General features: G+C 40.2%; 1 pseudogene; it reads left to right on the forward strand.

The window, feature by feature from the left end:
- The first annotated feature begins 495 nt into the window (after positions 1-495).
- LOC143267497 (microtubule-associated serine/threonine-protein kinase 2 pseudogene) lies at positions 496-12,972 on the forward strand (annotated as a pseudogene).
- Positions 12,973-17,105: the final 4,133 nt, after the last annotated feature.

A 17,105-nucleotide genomic window follows, 5' to 3' on the forward strand; every position in this document is an offset into this window, starting at 1 on the left:
AAGCACTATTGAGAATGGAGCAGTAAATAAAACAGACAGAGCTGCCCTCACCCAGCTAATGTCCTAGGTTCATTGACATCAGCTTTTAGCTCCAACAGGACCCTTGTCATAGAAATATAAACCTTCAACCTCACTAAATATAATGCATACATAAGATACCATGGTTGTGATGGTTAATCTTCATTGTCAATGCAGCTACGTTTAGAATCACCTCTGGACGTTCAGGGCGTTGCCAGAGAAGTTGGACAGAGCAGGGAGGCCACCCCATGACTTGGTGTCCTGGACTGAAGAAAAAGAAATGAGAAAGCCAGCTGAGTGCTTGCATCATTTCTCTCTGAGCTCTGACCAGCCATGTGACCCCCTGTCCTGTCACCAGCCTTTCCTGCTGTGAAGGGTTGATTGCATTTTCTCAAACCATGAACCAGATGAATCCTTCCCTCCTTAAGTGGCTTTTATGTGAAATGTCAGGACAAGTTCTTAGCCTATGTAGGTAGGATGACCTTGAATGTCTGTTCCTGTTTCTACCGACAGAATGGTGGGATAACAAGGGAGTACCATGTGCCCCGTTTAATGGACTTCACAGGTCCAGTTGAGGTTTTGTGTATAGTAGGAAAGCATTGTCAAGTGAGGTACGTCCCAGGGAGCTAGGAACCCAGGAATGCTATGGGAAGGCTATATAGTGACATGTTCTCTGAAAAAGAAAGAAAGAAAGGAAGGAAGGAAGGAAGGAAGGAAGGAAGGAAGGAAGGAAGAAAGAAAGAAAGAAAGAAAGAAAGAAAGAAAGAAAGAAAGAAAGAAAGAAAGAAAGAAAGGAAAAACAAAACAATATGTATGAAACCTAAAACTTCAAAAATAACAGTTAAAGAAAATTATATTTATGTGAAATACACACCTGGTCACCCCTGATTGTATATCTACTTTATATGTCAAAGCCCCTTATAACCTCTAATTTTTCCGTGGTGCCAGAGATCAAACCAAGCTGTGCATGTGCCCAACACTGGTTGCACCCCACACCTGAAACTCCATGTGCTCTTTATACCCTGTAAAGCTGAAGATGGAGCCCAGGGCATCATAGGCACTGGGCAAGCACCCTGCCACTGAGTATATCTCCATTTTAACTAATAAGTGAGTTTTTCTTTTTTTTAACTTGTAAAATTTGGGTTTTTTAAGGTATAGGCACATGTACCCATGTATTGTGTGGAGTAATGCACATGAATGCAGGTATCCACACAGATTCCTTCACCAGGAGCTGGAGCTCCAGGCAGAAGAGAGCCACCTGATATGGGTACAGGAACCTGAACTTGAGCCTTTGAATGAGCCCTAGCCTGTTTTTGCTTTTAAGTCATCTCTCTGCCTCCAGGGTCTTTGGATAGAGAGTCTTACTCCGTATCCCAGGCTGGCCTGGATATTTAGTCCACTGTAGTGCCTAGCCATTCCAGTTTTGAGCTGGAAATTCCAACCACCATCGCGATTTCGGCAACTGTCACGCCTACAAGGTGGGGCCAAAGGAGGTGCCTGGAGACCCAAGATCTTCATGGGCCAGTGTGCTCTTTGTTCGGGGACCCTGAATGGTGGAGGTGGACTGAACAGAGCTCCAGAGAACACTGCTGGACTTTGATACAACTTCCCCAGACCCTGTGACCTACCTATCCCTTAATTTGTAAGTTACACCATTAAATGAATATCATTTTAACTACGTGGAGTAGCCTTAATAATTTCACCGATATCTGGCGCACAGCGTGGGGCACGAACCCACAACCCTGCAATTAAGAGTCTCATGCTCTATTGTACAGGATTCTTTTGGTTATCCTGGGTTTTTTGTTTTTCCATATGAAGTTGAGTATTATTCTTTCTAGGACCATGAAGAATTGTGTTGGTATTTTGATGGGGATTGCATTGAATCTGTAGATTGCTTTTGGTAAGATTGCCATTTTTACTATGTTAACCCTGCCTATCCATGAGCATGGAGATCTTTCCAGTTTCTGACATCTTCTTCAATTTCTTTTTTCAGGGACTTAAAGTTCTTGTCATATAGGTACTTCACTTGCTTGGTTAGTTTTACCCCAAGGTATTTTATGTCATTTGTGGCTTGTAAAGGGTGATGTATCTCTAATTGCCTTCTCAGCTTCTTTGTCCATTGTATATAGGAGGGCTAATGATTTTTTTGAGTTGACCATGGTAAATGAAGACCACATGAGAAAAGGAAGAAACAAAGAGCTAAAGAGACCCACAGAAATCCACAAAGATACCCCCACAAAAGACTGCTGGCAATGGTTGAGAGACAGCCGGGACTGACCTACTCTGGTGATGGGATGGCCAAACACCCAAATAATTGTGCCATAAACCCCATCCAAAGACTGAGGAATCTGGATGCAGACATCCACGGCTAGACCCCTGGTGGAGCGCTGGGAGTCTAATTAGTAAGAAAGAGGAGGGTGTATATGAGCGAGAATTGTTGAAACCAAGGTTGGATAAAGCACAGGGACAAATAACCAAATGAATGGAAACACATGAACTATGAATCAAAGGCTGAGGGGCCCCCAACTGGATCAGGCCCTCTGAATAGGTGAGACAGTCGATTGGCTTGATCTGTTTGGGAGGCATCTAGGCAGTGGTACCAGGTCCTGGGCTCATTGCATGAATTAGCTGTTTGAAATTGGGACTTATGCAGGGACGCTTGGCTCAGTCTGGGAGGAGGGGACTGGACCTGCATGGACTGAGTCTATCAGGTCGATCCCAGTCCTCAGGGGAGACCTTGATGTGGAGGAGGTGGGAATGGGGGGTGGACTGGGGGGGTAGGGAAGGGGGCAGGAAGGGAGAGAACAAGGGAATCTGTGGCTATTTTGTAGAACTGAATAGTATTGTAAAATAAATAAAAAAATATGATAAAAAAATAATTAGTCTTCTATGATAATCACACTTGTAGTCATTTTAGTTAAGTTTTCTAGATATACATAAATATATTTCAATTAGATAAATAATCTTCAAACACTTCAAAGACCTACAAAATAAGGCATTTAAAATGTTTCAAAAACTTAGACTTTTCTGGACTATGAGACACATCTGTTCCTGGCAATATCATTTACTTCAGAGAGAAAAATGGGCATTGAAGACACTCTATATAGAATTTATCTTCTTCTTGGCCAAAATAGCCATTTGAGCAAGAAACTGTTCTTGCCTGGACTGCTTGACAAAATGATGTATCGAATGGACATGCAGGACCCACAGGAAGGTGACCACTGAACTTTGCAAGGTGAGATGGTCCTTCAGGTTCTTGCTTCACAGAAGAAACTGCCAGACATTCTACAGGACTCCCAGTAAAAGTGACTGAGATACTCTAGACCTATAGGCTAAAGACAGATGCCCCAACACTGCAGATGAACTTTGGGTGACTGTCCAGGCAGCCAGCTGTCTCTCTATCATTCTAGATTTTTGGAAGTTGCTTATAATGCTCTTCCTGTTTACTTAGATAATATTGTTTCCTTCTGGGGTCTTTGATGTAGTTGAAGACTAGATAGTTATAATTATGGTTTTCCTTGGTTATGATAAAATATAAGGTAGATATGAAATTTAGACTCACAAATATAGGATAGACAGAATATTTTCTTTAATTTTTCCAAATACAAATACACTAGATATTATAACTGTAATTCTTGTAAGGCAATGGTGATGCACGCCTTTAATCCCAACACTCGGGAGGCAGAGGCAGGCAGATCTCTGTGAGTTCGAGGCCATCCTGGTCTACAGAGCTAGTCCAGGACAGACTCCAAAGCTACAGAGAAACACTGTCTCAAAAAAAACAAAATGAATAATTAAATAAATAAATAATAAGTAAAATAACTGTAATTCTTGATTGATTACTGTTTTGTTATATGTAACTTTACTATGTTAAAGTTAAACCCTTCCTTTTTGATTAGACAGAAAAGAGGAGGTACTGTGGGATGTTCTCTATGCTTTGAATGTGTTGCTCTGATTGTTTTCTAAATAAAATGCTGATTGGCCAGTAGCCGGGCAGGAAATATAGACAGGATATGCAGACAAGGAGAATTCTGGGAAAAGGAAAGCTGAGTCAGGAGACACCAGCCAGACACAGAGGAAGCAAGATGTGAAGGCAGAACTCAGAAAAGGTACTAAGCCACGTGGCTAAACATAAATAAGAGTTATGGGTTAGTTTAAATGTAACAGCTAGTCAGTAGTAGGCCTGAGCTAATGGCCAAGAAGTTTTAATTAATATAAGCCTCTGTGTGTTTACTTGGGTCTGAGTGGCTGCAGACCAGATGGAACACAGAAAAACTTCAACTACACAAAACAATACATATGAAACATAAAACTACAAAAATGACACTTAGAGAAAATTATGTTTACATGAAATACACACGTGGTCACTTCTGATTCTATATCTACTTTATATGTCAAAACCCCTTATAACCTTTAATTATTCCACGGTACTGGAGATCAAACCAAGGGGCAAAATGCAAGCTGTGCAAGTATTCACTGAGCTGAACCCCGCACCTCAGACTCCATGCATTCTTTTCACAGTGTAAAGCTGAAGATGGAGCCCAGGGCATCATAGGCACTGGGCAAGCAACCCGCCACTGAGTATATCTCCATTTTAACTACTAAGTTAGTTTTTTTTTATTGTATAATTAGTTTTTTTTAATAAATTTTTTATTTAGGAACATGCATATGCACACAGATTGTTGTGTGGGTTAATGCACATGAATGCAGATTTCGACACAAATTCCATCACCTGGAGCTGGAGTTACAGGCAGTTGTGAGTCACCTGATATAGGTACAAGAAACTGAATTTGAGCCCTCCAAAAGACCTCCATGTATAGATGAATTTCTAAATGGTATTATTAAATAAAAGTCACAGAGCCACATTTAGGGATTAAAGCCTGAGAGAGACCAGAGGAATAGGACAGCAATAAGCTAACCTCACCTCACCCACTCCTCAGCTTCCAATGCCAGATACTTCCTGTCTGTCCATGCCTATATGCCATGATGCTCTGTTATCTGATTTGATGTTCTCTCCAGCCACATCACTTCCTTTTCCTGCCCAGCTCTGTGACTTCCTGTCTGCCTGCACAGAACTCCAGACCTCTATGGTTAACTAGTGAGGGAATTTAGGGCTTGTGCCACCACACCTGGCTCTGTTTTCAGTGTGGCCTTGAAATCACAGAGATCCAGACAGATCCCTGCCCGCCAAGTGATAGGAATAAAGGCATGTGCTACTGTTGCCTGACTTCTTAGATTTCTTATAATGGCTTGCATTTTCCTCTGATCTCCAGGCAAGCTTTATTAAAGCACAAAGAAAATATCACTACATTTCCCCCTTTTTGTCTAATTAAAAAATAAGAAAGTTATAACTAGTATAAGAAAAACTATATATAATAAGAACAATAACTATATACAATATATACATGCAATAACATCAATAATGTCTAGTCCATTTGCATTTAACAAATTGAGCCGGCAGTGGTGGCACATTCCTTTAATCCCAACACTCGGGAGGCAGAGGCAGGTGGATCTCTGTGAGTTTGAGGCCAGCCTGGTCTCCAAAGCGAGTTCCAGGAAAGGCACAAAGATACACATAGAAACCCTGTCTCAAAAAAAATAAAATAAAATATAAATAAAAATTAAAAAAATAAAATAAAAATTCAGAGAAAATATTCCATTATCTATCCTATCTTGGTGAGTCCAAAATGTACCAAATTCACTTTCTATTCTATCTTTTATTACCAACAGACAACTATCTTATGATGTCTTTCAAATTTCCACACTTAATATCTCCTAGTGAATTTCCTTTCTGAATTTTTTTAACAAGGAAAACTATAACTATTTAATCTTCAACTCCCTCAGAGACCTGAGAAGGAAATAATACCTAGTAAAATAGGAAGTGCAAACAAGCAACTTCCAAAAAGTGTGATTTATAACAGAAACAGCCAGCTTCCTGGACAGTCACCCGAGCTTGCCCTGTGACATTGGGGCATCGTCTTCGGCCTGCTGGTTTAGCATATCTGACAGACTCATTTATGAAGCAGGATGTACGCAAGGCCTACAGCTCAAGTCCACATTGAGTGTGAGTATTCCATGTACCAGATGAACTTGAATTTCACCAGTGTCATGTCATAATTCAGGATTTTAAATTCTGGAAATTGCTGGTGTTTTTGGAGTTTGGCTTCCCATTCTTCTCAGCTTGTAGGTAGCTTCATCTTGGCATCCCATTCTTCTCTGCATCCTATTCTTCCCAGCTTGTGGGTAGCTTCATCTCTTTTATTAAATGCCAGTCTACCACTGAGAGGCCAGAATCCATCAGCCTAGTTACTCCTCCAAGAATAACTGTTCCAGCTACTGTTCCACTGCATACCAGGAGCCATGGGCCCACTGCCGTTTCAGCTGCTTTTGAAGGAAGGGGCACTATACCTTTTCCAGACTGCAAAGCCATCTCAGCAATTGGGCCATATTGCCCTGACCTTAGAGGACACCTGTTGCCAAAGTTGTAACCACACTTGTCATGACAAGGATCAGTAGTCCTATGATTTGTGTCCTGCTTGTGATTTTTGAATAGCACACTCTCAGCACTTGATGTGAGGGTACTTTCTTGCCTAGTGGCTAACTTTTGCCACAATGAAAGTTAACTCCATATGCAGTCTCTTCAATGCCCATATCTTCTCTGTAGTAGATTGGTGCTACCAAGAGCAGACATGTCGTATAGTCATTTAAAAAAAAAAAGAAAAAGATTTATGTTATTAAATCACCTTAAATGCCATATTATGTAGATCTCTGAAGGGATTCAAGATGACATGTCTATCTAAAAAAATCTCTGTTTAACCTTGAAAACATACCTAGTATGTCTACAAGTTTGATTGTAATGTCTAACTACTAACTTTCGTTTCTTTATATCCTAATTAACAAATTGAATTACATTGTTAAATGAACTGTATAGGTACAATATACTGAACATAATTAGAACTATATGTACAGTATTTTCTAACAAAATCAATCTCAAATTTGTATCAATATATATAACTTGTATACAATATACAAAAATCCAATTCAATGTAAAATATTTAAAACTAGTAGTTGTCTTGTAAAAGTAGATTCAATAATCTACCTTTTATCTCAACATATCTCATCATATTTATATCATCATATCTCATCATATCTATATTCTCTCTTTTTGCTTTTCAGAGTAGATTCAATAATCTACTTCTTATCAATATCTTATTTTTTTTTCAAACAAGAACCTTAAATCTAATCTTCTTTGTTTAGCCTCTTTCCTGACCGTTACCAAAAATAACTTGTAACCATCTTCCTAAACAATGACAATTATCCAAAACCCATTGAAAAACCAAAAACTACCCGCCCCACCTCTTGGGAATATGGGCCTCATGTTCTTAAAATTGCTTCCTGCTGTTAGTGAGCAAAGGCATCTGTAGGGGTTCCTGAAAACAAAAAATTGGGGTCAAGTCCTGGGAGAGGTAGGTGTATCATTTGTTGTCCATTCTCTGCATAATGCAAAAGTGCAGGGCTTATCTCAAGTCCTTGCTCCAATAGTCTATGAGACTGGATCATCTCAGCTAGCCATCTTGAAATTGTCCTGAGCAGTTTGTAGTCCAAAGCTGATCATTGGATGATGTTTGTCAGCTTAGTGTTATTACTATTGTCCATGTGGAATCATCGTTGTGGGTCCCTATCATCTTTCTAGAGACTTCAAATTCACTGTTAGGCCTGGTTATGATTCCCTGCAGAAAACTGATAGAGACTCCAACACAAAAAAATATGTGTAGGCAGTTAAATGAAGCTTTTTTTCTAGAATTAGTTAGTATTCTATATGAACAATAATACCATAACAAAAGTTTAAAGTATGTACATATGAATCTTATAAATTTTGATATAAATTCTTACCTTAAGGAAAGTTTAAAGAATCAAAATACCAAAGAATTGAGAGGGGCTGGAGAGATGTCTCAGAAGTTAAGAGCACTGCTTGTACTTCCAGAGGTCCTGAGTTCAATTCCCAGCAACCACATGGTTGCTCACAACCATCTGTAATGAGATCTGTTGTCCTCTTCTGGTCTGCGGGTGTACATGCACACAGAACACTGTATACTTAATAAAATAAATAAATCTTTAAAAAAAGAATTGAGAGATTAGGGACCATAAAATAGACCCTTATTTTTGGTTTTATTCTGTCCCATATCAGTTGAATCTTCTGACTTGATACAGAGATTTTGCATTTTCCTTTTAACAAACATGCTTGGGTTTAGAGAAGGAGAGAGCCATTCTCTAACTCCAAAGCCAGCTTTAATTTTTAATTGAAATGGGACTGCCAAAAGACCATTTGTGTTAAGTGTCTGTAGAGAAGAACAAAAACAAACATTTATGAAGACTTACAAAATTATATATGTGATATACCAATAGGCCAATTTACTCATTTTCTTGGGACATGTTTTTCTGGATGATTTGTCCTTTTTCTTCAGGTGTCTCATTTGTCCAGTGTTCTTCAGACTCCTTAGCCTATCTGCTCCTGAAGGACAGAAACAAAACCCTTCCCCAAGCCTAACCTTGATGAGGTTCCCTGTTGGCAAGTTATAGCAGGTTTCTATTCTGAGGTTAGTACATCCTTAAAGTATATTGGCTGATTTAATTCTGTAGTTTTTTCGTATTATCTCTCTATGTCTCTCCACAGCTGTTGTGTCTTTCTCATTTGCTTTGACAAAATTTAAAGTTAATAGAGCATTATGTAATCTATTTCTGGGAGGTTTTGTTACCCCTTTCAGTTTATTTAGCATATCATTTTGAGTTAGATTTGATCTTCCTATGACTTCTTGGCCTGTAGGATTATGTGGTATACCTGTAATATGCTTTATACTGCAATAAACAAAAAAATTGTTTCAATTTATCAGAGAGGTGTTCTGGAGCATTGTCAGTTTTAATTTGTACAGGTATACTCATGATGGCCACAACTTCTAGCAAATGTGTGATTACCAAATCAGCCTTTTCAGAACTTAGAGCAGTTGTCCATTGAAATCCTGAACAAGAATCAATATTGTGGTTTACATATTTCAGTTTTACAAATTCTGCAACTGAAACACATCCATCTTCCAGATTTCATTCCTCTGAGTACCCATTGGGTTACATCCTGCTGGTAGTGGAGTCTGATTGTTAAAAGAACAATTTCTTATAATTTCCTTGGCTTGTTGCCAGATTATGGAAAAAATTCTTTTTTAAACCTTTACTATTCACAGGATGATTTTTATGAAATTCTGAGGCCTTAAGCACATTTCCTATCAATAGTTTATCAATCTCATCATTACCTTGTGCTAGAGGGCCTGGCAGACCCATGAAGGATTGGATGTGAGTTATATATATGGGATACTTCCTATTCCTGACTATATCTTTTAACTGAATAAATAATAAAGTTAATTCTGACTCATCATGGATAAATTCTGCAGTCTCAATATTTAAGAACACTCTTTCAGCATACTGAGAGTCAGTAATTATGTTGAGTTTCTGAAAAATCCATTAATACCAACAGAATAACATACAATTCTGATATTTGAACTGAATTATAAGGTTTTTGAAGTACTTTACTTAAATTTTCTGACTTGTAACCTATAGATGAAATTCTAAACAGTCTTATTAAAGAAGAAACACAGGGCCAAATGCTGACTTAAAAGCCCAAAAGTTCAGAGCACTAGCAAAGCCTTTAGGTTACCGGTCACTGCCATCCTTCCCCTACGAAAGAGAGACCTTCTCCTCTGTGACCCATCTTTTGATTGCGTTTCTGTTCTACATTCTCATTGGCTTTAAACCCAACCACATGATTTCCTCATCACTGCCTGTCTATATAGAACTCCAGGTCCCTATGGTTTGGACTGAGATTAAAGGTTCGGAGAGACTCTGCCTGCCATGTAATTGGATTAAGGGCATGTGCCACCACCATGGACTTCCTGTAAATTGCTTGCTTTTAGCTCTGACCCCCAGGCAACTTTATTTATTCTAATAAAAACAAAAAAGGAAACAAGTTATAACTAATATAAGAAAACTATATACAATAAGTACAATAACTATATACAATATATACAAGCAATAAATACTTAAACAATGTCTAGTCCATTTGCATTTGACAAACTCAGAGGAAATAATTCCATTATCTATCCTATTTCGGTAAGTCCAAAATGTACCTGGTACTCTTCCTATCTTAACTTGTATTACTAACAGAACTATCTTATAATGTCTTTCAGATTTATTCACTTCAACCTCTTTACTGAGTTTCTTTTTTGAAATTCTTAACAAGGAAAACTATAACTATAACTATCTAATCTGTAACTATAACTATGTAATCTTCAACTCCCTCAGAGACCCAAGAAGGAAATAATATTACAAAAAATAAACAAACAAACAAACAACAGTAAGTGCACACAAGTGGCTACCAAAAAAATTGTGAGTTGACAGAAACAGCCAGCTGCCTAGACAGTCACCCAAGGTTTCTCTGCAACGTTGGGGCATCATCTTCAGCCCATAGGCTTAGCTTATCTGACAGACTCATTTGTGAACTAGGATTTACACAAGGCCAACAGTTCAGCCTCACATTTGGTGAGAGCAGTCCATGTACCAGAAACACCTGAATTCCACTAGTGTCCTGTCATGATTCAGGGTTTTAAATACTGGAAATTGTTGATGTGTTTTGAATTCAGCTGTCCATTCTTCTTAGCTTGTGGGTTGCTTCATTTCGGCATCCGGTTTTTATCTGCATCCTATTCTTCTTGGCTTGTGGGTAACTACATCTCTTTTATTAAATGCCACTCAACCATTGAAAAGTTAGACTCTGTCAGCTTAGTTATTCTTTCAAGAATAACTGTTTCAGTTACTGTTCCACTGCACATCAGAAGCCATTGGTCTGCCTTTCCTTGTTTGCATCTCTATTAAATATATGGGCTCCAGATATGGGTGTTTCCCGTACAATGCAAGGCAGAGTCCAATCTCCTCTCTTTATAAGTTAAACTCTATCACTTTGGGGATATTTGCTGTTAATCTCTCCCAAAAACTTACTGCAAGCTCTTTGCTGTAACAGGAATCTTAAAAGGTCTTGTCACCTTCTCAGCTGACCTTATTTGCTCAAACTGAAATCCCCTGAGTCCTCACCCAAATAGACCTCAGCTAAAAGAACCACTTGCCCAAAGCTGAAAATGAAGCTCCATGTTCAGCAAGATCACCAAGCAAGCCTCCCTGCTGCACACCAGCCGCAGCCTTTCTTCCCTTAACCGCTCCTTGTCATCAGGAGAGAGTGGTCCAGGCTCTCCCACACACAGCCATAGCCTCTCTCTCCGATTTCCTCCTCAGGGCTACCGGGCAGCCCCTGATGCTGTGCACTCGGTGGGAGGGAATTCATCACAGAGCAGCTCTCCCAGCTCCAGTGTGCCCAGTTCCCCTGCTGGCTCTGGACATACACGGCCCAGCTCCCTCCATGGTCTGGCACCCAAGCTCCAACGCCAATACTGCTCTCCACGGCGCAAGTCGGCAGGTAGCATCCCACTGTCACCCTTGGCCCACAGCCGTTCTCCACCAGCAGCAGCAGCTTCTTCGCCTCAGCATTCCCCATCTCCTTTGTCTGGACACAGGAGCCCAGACTTTTCCTACCAAACTTCACTTGTCTCCTCCACTAGGTAGGCAGCTCTCACGGCCCAAGAGTGCAGAGCCACCCCGCTCCCCACTGCTTAAAAGGGTGCAGTCTGCTGAGAAGCTGGCAGCCGCACTGGCAGCTTCTGAGAAGAAGTTAGCCCCTTCCCGCAAGCATCGTCTTGACCTGCCCCATGGTGAGCTGAAGAAGGAGCTGCCACCCAGGGAAGCCAGCCCTCTGGAGGTAGTTGGAACCAGAAGTGTGCTCTCCGGGAAAGGACCACTTCCAGGAAAAGGGGTGCTGCAGCCCGCTCCTTCACGGGCCCTTGGGACCCTCCGGCAGGATCGAGCTGAACGCCGAGAGTCACTGCAAAAGTAAGAAGCTATCAGGGAAGTAGACTCCTCAGAAGATGACACTGATGAGGAGCCTGAGAACGGCCAGGCCACACAAGAGCCAAGACTGGTCCCCCAACCAGAAGCAGGCAAGAATCTACCCCCTAAAGGTTCAGGAGAGGATAGGGAAGAGGATGCTCTCTTACACAGGGATCTAAAGAACCAGGCTCCTTTACGCTCTGGGCTGTTGACAGGGGACATACTAGGTTCCCCCCGCATAGAAGTTCCTGGACTCTTCCAGAGGAGGCTCTGGAGGCCACAAGCCTTTGAGGAAGCTACCAGTTCTTTAGAAGCCCCCAGCCTGAATAGGTGTGGGCCCACAAGCCCCAACCCCTCTGAAGGCTGCTGGAAGGCCCCGCACCTCCACACATAAGCACTAGCTGCACTTTGTCCCAGATCTTCAGAACTTACCCCCACCAGGTGCTCTGCCACCTCCACCTCTGGAACGCCAGGAACATGGTCCTGGAAATTCCTTATTGAGGGTCCAGACAGGGCATTCCTAAACAAGAAGATAACAAGGACAGGAGAACCAACTAACTCCCAAGATTTGGAAGCCACAGCTCCAACTCTTCCTAAGAACCTGTCTCCTGAGCAAGAGAAGCCAGAGTCACCTGGGCTGACCTATCCACTTCATGAGGTCCCCAGCCAAAACTGGCTATGGGAGTCTGAATGTGAACAAATGGAGAAAGAGGAGCCAGTCCTGAGCATCATGGAATTGCCTGATACCTCAGGCGACAGGAGGCAGGACATTCCATGCAGAGCCTACCCCCTCAGCCCAGAAACTGGGCCCAACCTGCTCTGGAGAAACCAAGAACCTAGGGGCCAGCAAAAACATCCAGACATGGCCCTGGCATCAGATGAGCTTCGAAAGCAAACATAGCAGTTGGGCTTGCTTCCCTTTCACTCACCTGTGTAATACACCCTCCTGGAAACCAAAAAAAAAAAAAAAAAGAACCACTTGCCCAAATGAACCGCTGCTAAAAGCCTAAAAGCGTTTAAAAAGCCTCTAGTTCCTGGTCCTCATGCCTTATATACTTTTCTGCTTCCTGACATCACTTCTGGTATTAAAGGCATGTGTCTTTTCCAAGCAAGACATGAGATCTCAAGTGCTGGGATAAAAGGCTGTTTCCAGTGTGGCCTTGAACTCTCAGAGGTCTCTGTCTCTGTAATTCTAGGATAAAGGTGTGTGCTACCACTGCCTAACCTCTATGTTTAATGTAGTGGTTGTTCTGTTCTCTGACCCCCAGATAGGTTTATTGGGGTGCACAATATATCAAACACACTTTACCAAGGTTCACTTTCTGCCCATAATTTGTCTTTGTCATCCTTAGTTAAAAGACTACAATTTCTGCCAAGTCCACTTCTGATAATTGACAAAGTCTTAGTTTTCCTTTGAAAATCAAGTTAGAGATTTTTTCCACATAAGTTTTTAATTTTTTACTCTGTATATTTGGTAGAAATATTGATTCCAATACAATATCTCCCCTCTGCATTAAAATTTTGGTAGGAGAATGCTTAAAGGGTAAAATAACCAAAATGCAATCAAGCTTTGGATCCACACTATATGTACTTCCTATACTTGCTTTTCCACCAAGGCCAATTTTCTCTCAGCTTCGGCTGATAATTCTCTTGGACTATAAATAGAAGGGCCTTGTCACCTTCTAAGGTTTTAAACAAATTACTCAGTTCATCATTTTTTATCCCAAAAACAGTTCATAGATGGAAAATGTCTCCACATAATTTTTGGAAGTCATTAAGAGTCCATAAGAGATCCTAATATGCACCTTATAGGTTTAATTTTGTTGTAGACCTATTTGATATCCTAAATATTTAGTAGAATCTTTTCTTTGTATCTTTTCAGGGCAATCCCCAACTAGGCAAAATTTTCTTTACTTCTTCAAACATTCTTTCTAGAGTATCTGTATTTGAATCAAACAGTAAAATATCATCCATGTAATGATAAATTATAGATTAAGGAAATTGTTTACATATTATTTCCAATGGCTGTAGTAGAAAATATTGGCACAGGGTGGGGTTATTTAATATTCCCTGTGGGAGAACCCTCCATTGATATCTTTTAACCTGCTGAGAATTATTGTAAGTAAGCACCATGAAGGCAAATCTTTCTCTATCTTTGTTTTGTAAATGAATTGAGAAGAAACACTCTTTTGAATTGATAAGTATAAGAGGCCATTGTTTAGGTAATAAGTAGGCAAAAAAATTCCAGATTGTGAAGAGCCCATTGGCTGAATTACTTTGTTAATTGCTCTTAGATCTGTTACCCTTCTCCTTTTATCAGATTTCTATTTAATATCAAATACAAGAGAATTCCAAGGTCTGGTTGGTTCTTCAATATGCTGAGCATTTAACTGTTCTTATACCAGCTCAGTGTCTTTGAAAGATCAGCAATTGTTGTGCCCTGTTCTTGTACAATCTAGATGGCCAGTGACTGCTCTTTATAATATCTCCTACTATTTCTTTCAGAAACATGTGTTAGTTCATGGTTTGTTTCTGAGGTTGAAGGAATGTTAATCTGAGTATTCCATTGTTGTAATGGATCACGGCCCCGTAAATTCATAACTATATTAACCACATATGGCTTTTCCTCTCTGTCCTTCTGACCCTCTACATTCAAGCCATCTTGCACTCTGTTTCACTTGAGATAATGTTCCAATACCTAACAGCTGAACAGTTACTTCTTGAAGGGGCCAATTTGAAGGCCAAAATTCTGGTGCAGTTATTGTAACATCTGCACCTTTGTCTACCAGACCTTCCAAGAGAATATCATTTATTCTATTTTTAATTTTGGTTTTGTTCATTTATAAAAGTTTGTAAAACATTTGCTTTTTGATTTCTCCCAAATTTCCTGTTCTCTCTGCTACCACTGTTCTATCACCCCAAACAGCCTGGTTGATTCCAATAGGCATTTGGTTTTTTAATTGCTCTCAGAAGTAGTTTCTTCACTCATGGCAGGAAAGGCCTGAACTGAATTTGATGTGGGTGCCTGTGTGAGGCCCCTCAGGGAGTTTTCCAATGGAAGAAAAAAAGGATTACCTTGTCTGTTCCTTCTGGATCTGCATTTGTTAGTCCAATGTTTACCTTGGGCAAAGTCCAGAAGGGAGGGGCATTCCCCTGCCATTGTTACTTGAATAAACATTGTTTCTATTAATTCCCTGTTTAGACTCCCTTTTCAAATGACCTTGTTTACTGTAATTAAAACATCTGACCTTCTTATTCTTCCTCAAAGCTCTTGATATCACCCCTCCTATCCACATATCATCATGGTCATGAGAATCAATACTAATTGTGTCCCTGATCCAGTCCTCCCAGGGTGCTGATCTTGCCTTCAATAGCCTGATTATTCCTTGATATGGTGCATTTGCATTCTCAAAAGCCAAAGATTCCATTCTTATCAGTCTAGCTTCTGAATTTGGTATCACTCTATTTACTGCAGGAGACAGCACTTTGTAAGAAATCCATGAAGAAATCTCTGGGCCCATGTATAACTTTCAGAAATGATTCAATTTTTTTTCTGCCTCCTCAATTCTGTTCCATGCATTCATGTCTGCCATGTGGCATAGAATTAAGGTTTGGTTATCCTATCAATATTGATTTTGTGGATCAGCATAATCACCTTCTCCAAGAAGCTGATCCTGGGAAATTTCCACACCTCTAGTTCTATATCATTAGTCTATTGATTTACCTTCTCTTTAAACCATGTTCCCCACTATAACTGTGAATTGGCCTCTAGGACACCTATAATTAACTCTTTTTAGGCCTGAGGAATAATTTTATTACAAGTTGACCACGAGTTTAACATCTGCTTTACAAATCAAGAATGCATGCCATATGATACTATACCTTCTTTATATCTCCTTAAATCTAACATTTCTACTGGAGTCCAGTTAGCTTGTTCACACTGTGAGCATTTGGCAATTCCTCTAAGATTATTGGGTAGATTTAAATTAGCTGATTTAAATTAGATGTCAGGAAACCTGAGGCTGTATCTCTGTAGCCATATAATTCAATCCTGAGATAATTTCACCTTCACCTTCTGTCCAGGTCTGGATTTCTCTATAACTCATTTAAACAGGTTTTTCTAAAGTCAATCCTGAGAAATGTCCACCTTTAAATGCTTTTGTCTGGACCTGAATTCCTCTGTGATTCATTTTAACAGATTTTTCTAAAGCTTTTAGGTTGGCACTTAAACTGACTAACCATTTTAATGCTAAAATAAAAATGATCAAACAAATAATATTTATAATTGATGCTATGTACATCTCATACATATTAATTTTCCTCTCATTTAATTGTTCTGCTTTCAAATAGCCTAATGTATTATCAAACAGAGAGCCAATTCCTTCCATAGTAAAAATGTTTCTCATTTTTTAATGTGGTGAAAAAATTCTCTTTAAACTAATTTTACCCTTTAAGACATCTGAATTAACTTACCAAGTCTGTTGACTGTGTAGAACAGTAGAATTCTGAGGGAAATTCAAATCAGCTAACTAGTGTGTGGGAGCAGTCTGAGATAGGAATCCAGAGAGAGCCCACACCTACCACAAGAGAAGAAACGAAAGAAACTCTGGCCACGTGCAGCTCGGCCTGAGTCTTCTAGCTCAGACCTGAGAAAGGGGGCCTGGAACAAGCAGCTTTTCAGTGAATTCTTGCCACAATCACTGGTCACCAATTGTAGATGACCTTCTAATGGTCTCATTAAATAAAAGTCATGGAGCCAGACATAGGGATTAAAGCCTGAGAGAGATCAGAGGAATAGGACAGCCACAAGCTAACATCACCTCACCAACTCTGCAGCTCCCAAATGAGAGATACTTCCTGTCCACCGACACCTATATGCCTTGCTGTTCTGCCAATTTGCTCTCTCTGTCCAGTTGCATCACTTCCTCTTTAATGCCCAGCTCTCTCAATTCCTGTCAGTCTGTACAGAGATCCATGGTTAACTAGTGTTGGAATTTAAGGCAAGTGCTACCACACCTGGCTCTGTTTCCAGTGTGGCTTTGAACACACAGAGATCCAGACAGATGCCTGCCTTCCAATTGTTAGGATTAAGGCAGGTGCTACAGTTG

Source organism: Peromyscus maniculatus, chromosome 10, assembly GCF_049852395.1.
Source record: "Peromyscus maniculatus bairdii isolate BWxNUB_F1_BW_parent chromosome 10, HU_Pman_BW_mat_3.1, whole genome shotgun sequence".
In the NCBI taxonomy this organism is placed as follows: Eukaryota; Metazoa; Chordata; class Mammalia; order Rodentia; family Cricetidae; genus Peromyscus; species Peromyscus maniculatus.